The sequence below is a fragment of the Taudactylus pleione genome, unplaced genomic scaffold, assembly GCF_031769625.1.
Source record: "Taudactylus pleione unplaced genomic scaffold, aTauple2 ptg000309l, whole genome shotgun sequence".
NCBI classification, from domain to species: domain Eukaryota; kingdom Metazoa; phylum Chordata; class Amphibia; order Anura; family Myobatrachidae; genus Taudactylus; species Taudactylus pleione.
In genome coordinates, this window is record NW_028284710.1 from 6,238,483 (window position 1) to 6,244,535 (window position 6,053).

A 6,053-nucleotide genomic window follows, 5' to 3' on the forward strand; every position below is an offset into this window, starting at 1 on the left:
TCGATGGCTAAATATTAAGTGGCCATCGATGGTAATCAACAATGCACTGGATCACCATTGATTGCTTCACCAACCGATGGTCATTCCTGTTCTATGACTGACTGGCTCGTGGGCCAATCAAAACCGGGGGTTGGGGGGGCATGGCTTTGCTCCGTGTCCCGTCACCTTGAAAATGATTTTTTAAAAATGTATTCGGTTATGTTCTTCATTGATGGAGGGAGACAATCGGGTTCTCCCCCATCGATGGGAAAAACATTAAACATCGACCATAAACCATCGATTATTATGAATCGATGGTCGATGGCCATCCCTAATTTGTTCGCTTGCCAAGCTTTGTGCACGGCGGCATGCTTCGCTCGCCACAGGTTTATATTCCCCATATCCACGTGGATAGTAAGGAATGCCGTTGGACAGTAACTGATGACGTCAGGGTCCACTTGGTGAGGGACATCTAGATACTACCCTCAGGCTATTGGCGGAGGAGAGGTCACATGACGTGCCTGTCTTAACAAGAGTTTTTTTGTTTTGTTTTTTAGGGCTGGATGGCCATCGGTGGTTTTACTATCAATGATCATCATTGATGGTTAGCCTCAATGGCATTAAACCATAGACAGTGAACCATCAATGGTTTTGGCCACCTATACACTGGGCCAATGAGAGTTGGAGTCGGGGCATCGCAGGTCGCAGGGGGGGGCAGGGCTAGGGCTTGGCTCTGAGTCTCGTCACCAAGAAATACGGAAAGCAAAACATTGAGGTGCTCTGTGCCATTGATGGTGGAAAGCCATTGATAGCAAAACCATAATCCATCGATGGTTAACCAATTAGATGGAAAAAGTACTTTGCAAGTAACTTTACACCTTGGTATAACCAAATTGCACTGCTGGCGGGGCAGATTTAAAATGTGCAGATATTTAAGGGCCCCATACATCTAGATCCTCCAATCAGGCTGGATCCGCCGATCGGAAATGCCGACCAGTGGTATCGAAACTGGATTATTGGCTGAGACAAGATCAGTTTAAAATTGAATCGCAGCGACACCATCTTGCGACTTGCCGCAAGACGCCATTTTGCGAAATGGCCGCCTAAGCGCCATTTTAGATAAACTCACACTTTAGTACATGTGGCGATAATACTATTAGCATCATGCGAATGCATCTGTGACCATCGCCATAGATTTTGGCGATTCACCAAAAGCCCATTTCATTACTTTACGTATTGCTGATATTAAAATTGAACCTCTATACACACCTTCCTATACCTTCTAATATCCTGCCTATACCTTCTAAGGATGACGCTAATTTGCGTACGCAGTCATACAGTAAATAAAGACTTAGACCTGGAATCTGTGGTTCCAAAGCACAAGTATTATTCAAGTAAAAGTACAGTCAGTTACACGCAATTGATCCAGACACAATTTAGGTGCAAAGGAATTATACAGACCCAAGTACAGTATACATACGCAGCGCTTCCGGTACCAGATGTTAGGCATCAGCAAGAAACCCCTCAGTCAGCATTCAGCACGAAGACAAAAGACCCAGTGTTGGAGCACACATATTTATACCCCCCCAGAATAGACAGGACAATAGAGAAGTTTGCTGCTGATGTCATTGGTTCCCAGGGGAGAAGCATCTGTTACAAAGCATTTAACAGGCTGGTTCAAATAGACTCTCCCTGCCTCTAACACAGTGTTGGCTAACCTTGACACTCAAGCTGTTGTGGAACTATATATCCCAGCATGCCCTGCCACAGTTTTAGCATGCCCTAATAGCAAAACTGTAGCAGTGCATGCTGGGTTATGTAGTTCCATAACAGCTGGAGTGTCAAGGTTAGCCAACACTGCTCTAACAGCTGGGTGTCTTTCCCTTCTCGTCCCCTGTAACATCCTAACAGTTGTTCATGAAATATACATTTTGTTGCTTGTAGCCTCTGCGATCCATAACTCGAGAATGCATGATGCGACCTCCCCTCCGAAAACACTGCAATACTGTAAAAAGAGTACGCATCAGTACAAAACCAAACACGACTTGTTTAGCATGTATAAAACCTTAGTTATCAAATATCTTTATTTCACAGCGTTTATATTAACTGAATAAACTTAAATCTTATATCTTAAAGCTAATGGAACCTTGTAAGTGAATATGTAATGTGTGAGTGTACGGGGTTTGATATGAAGACACTAGTTAACTGGGGACAGATGCGTGCGCATTTAGCTACTAAACGGTATTTTTATTCGGGGGCTTAAGCATAATGTGTGTATGTAAAATGGTGAAAGATGCAATCGCATGATGCTAATAACTGTGCATTCGCTACTGGGCGTCATGTTAGCAGCTCCATTGTGCGTAATGTGCGGTGTTTATGCATGAGATTCCATCTATGATGGACTTAACATATTTATATATACATACATACATACACACACATATCATTCCTTACTCATAGTTTCAGACTTCAATGCAAATGTGATCTCCAGCTGTGAAACTAAACCATCCTGTCTGGGTATGAAACTAAAACCTGTTTGGATTCAGACAAATCCAATTGTGCAGATCAATGCCTGGATTATATTACAATTGCCAACAGGGATTCCCAATTTGTATGTAAAACACTTACAGTTTCTGGTACATTGTCTATTCTATTTAGATTATCAAAAACATTGCCATTTGTTCTTAGCTCGTGAGTTGTAACTTAAAGTGACGCTTGTCGCAAAATGGCGTCTTGCAGATTTTTGTTTCTAAAATGGAGTCTAGCTGCCATTCGCAAGATGGCGTCACGCACGCTTCAATTTTAAACTGATCTTGTCTCAGCCAATTATCCAGCTTTGACAGTCCACCCTTTGATAGCGAACAACATGCTATCACAATCTGCTATTAGAATTTAATTTAGGCTTACATTTACATATTATTTAGTGTTATTATGGGATGGCACAAGGTGGTTCCTAATCCATCAATAATGTGTCTCTGGGTGGGGACATAAAACTACTATTATACGCTCACCGCGGATCTTGGAAGAAGATGTGAAAGGTGTGGGAATGCACCAGTCTTATAAAAGCAGTCTTGAAGGGGAATTGAGAGTTTACATTATCTGAGGTGTTCTTATATATAACATTTCAATAATACATTCTATGCATGTCTAAATATAATACATCAAACGATAGTATTTCCTAGTTTAGGGTTGTAATGCAGTTCTATATTTACCTCGGTATACATATTGTCATTACTGACCATCATCATAGTTTCATTCTGATGTTTTACTCTGTTTTTACATTTTCCACACTTCAACACAATAGGAACACACCGGACACATATGCCAATTATTATGACAATCAGTATAAGGATTAAGAATTTGCCTATGCTGGCGATCACTTCCTGGACCCATTCCCCTAGGCCTGAGAACCATTTCACTGGGTTCAGCCATGAAACCCATGCTTCTATCTTCTCCCCTACTTCAGCCACTGAAGCGTTTTGGTTCTTACGAAACTCCCATTTTAGCTGCAGAATTTCATCCATCTTTCGGTCTATCACCTCCTTGGGGTCGCTGGTATCATTGGTGACATAGGTGCAACATTTTACTCCAAATTGGGTGGCCAATGTTATGCAATACCCTCCAGTAACAGCAGTTAAATAATTCAGCACTAGCCTGTGTTGCACTAATTCTTTCTTGTACATTTGCAATTCTCTCCCTGTATACCTGAATGTGTCATCGTACATCTCGGTGATATTATCTATCAATTTAGCAAGTTCCTAGATATATCTAAAATTTAATGTACCCCGAGCGATCCTGGTGGGATCCAATGCGACTAGAACTTGAAAGCCAGTTGTCTCACTAATTAACTGAGCGGCTTTATGCACATCACCAGGTATCATGTTTCTTTTGCCTCTGTGTTCATATTGCGTGTGAAGATATGGTGATGGTATGTTTTTTTTCGTATACAAAGCATTTCAACATGTGTGAGGGTCATAACTTCTGGAAGTATTCTTCCCAAATAACATAACAATTACAATACTAAGACTGGTCAGACACTCCCCTGGTTTGGTATAGCACTCCTCCTCCTGACTCCACTCCATCAGCTCTGCCATCAGCTCACATTTCCTTTATCGGTCCTCCATCACAGACACTGGGTATCCCCAAACAGATCATCATGACAGAAACTCTGGAAAAACAGAACTAGGATGACCACAGCAGACCACTCCATTGCTGGAAGCACTGATCTACACATTTTTTTTAGCTCAGATATCTCACTGTCACCTTTTTAATCCTTCCGGTACAAGCTCGCAATCAACAGGTCCACGTTATCGTCCTTGTCTCCGCCTTGTATCTCCACCGATTGGTTAACCTCCCTATAGTGAGTGGAATGGACCCACGTATCTTCCTTGGCCACCCTTTGAGGATGTTGTATCGTCAGATACGGACCTTTCCACCGATCAGTCAAACAACCTGAGCTAAAAACAATTTAGATCATAACAAATTCTCCAGGTTGACATCATGACAGCTTGCATTAAATATGTTAGTTAATAACACTTTGAATTTCTGTTATTCACATTCATCTTCGTGAGACCCTGCACAGTAACCTCATTATCATATTTTCACATGAGGCTGCCTATTTGAACAGTATTTCCAAGGGGGGCAAATAAAGGAAAAGACAGTCTGGGATAATCTTAGTGTTGTTACCCATCACCTTACACATGTTCTTGGAAACGTCACCTGTAAAATAAGTCCCCCCATCATTTTTAATAATTCTAGGGATATAGTATCTGCATACAGGTTCCTGCAATTAAATCTTGTTATTAATAGCTACTGCTCTAAATAATGCCTGGGCCACTGGGTTGGATAATATTCCGAGTCGTCGACCTTAGCCTGGCATGGCTGCCGTTTATCCTAATCAACCTTGTGTCCTGTGAGTGGGAGACAAAGCACAACAGTTTAATATGATTTAAACATGACCTAAATACAACAATAAATCGTCCACATTCTACACTAGAACAGATCCATCGGCAGGTTGAAAAGATTGTAAACAGTCATATAAGGCCTGGGAGAAGATACTGGGGTTGCCTATGAACCCATGGGAAACCCGTGTTCATGTGTGATATTCTTTATTTTGCAGGACTTACTTATGTGTCCCGCTTGGTTGCAGTTAAAACATGTTTTTGAATGGGTTAGATGAAAGGATTGTTGTGGGAGTTGAGCAAGAGGGAAAGGGGGTGGGTATGGGTAAGGATATGGAGGATAAGGGTATGGTAGGAGGTATGAAGTTTGTGGGTAGTATGAGGCCTGTGGTTGTGTATGATATGTGGGGTAAGGATGTGTTTGCTGTGGTGTGGGATTGGTGAGGATGTGTAACCGTTCAGGTGCAGGTGTGTCTGTTGGCTGTGATGTTATTGTCATTCCCTCCATAGCTTGGATACTGACAGCCATTAGTTTTTCACTCTGGGTCTCTCTCTCTTCTTTGTGATATTTTTATCATGCTCTATGTCAGATTCTATGAGTGTATTTATTGTGACTCCCCTTCAGCCAGGTTGTGAGGTCTGAACCCGGGATTTTAAACTCTCCTTCTGCTTAATGGTGAAAATTTTGTTCCAGTTAACTAGTACTGGAAAATATATACCCAATTGAGTTACAATGCGGGAAATGTTACCTTGGTTTACTTGGTTAGTTAAGGGAACGTCACCATCCAATACACAATCCGTGATAAATTTTGTCACGTCGGTATTGCGTGGTAGACAGGCCCTTAACACCACACGCCAATCTTTATTAGTGGGTTCATGTGAACTACCCAAATTTCTCAAAAATCTTTGACATTTGGCTAATTCCTTTTTGGGATCGGGGAAAGCATTTATGATGGAATTTAGTTCTGCTCTTGTCCAAGGACAATGCATTACTACTTCCCTCGTGGGCACTATACCGTTCGCATCTGCATTTCCATTTGGAACAGTTATTGTCCGAATGGGATGCAGACCGGTAGCGCTGCTACCTTTGACCTGGTTACTTGGCTGGGGGTTTAGTCTGCTGCTGCTGCGTATGGTATGAACAACTTCCTGCATTAACATTAACACTTCCCT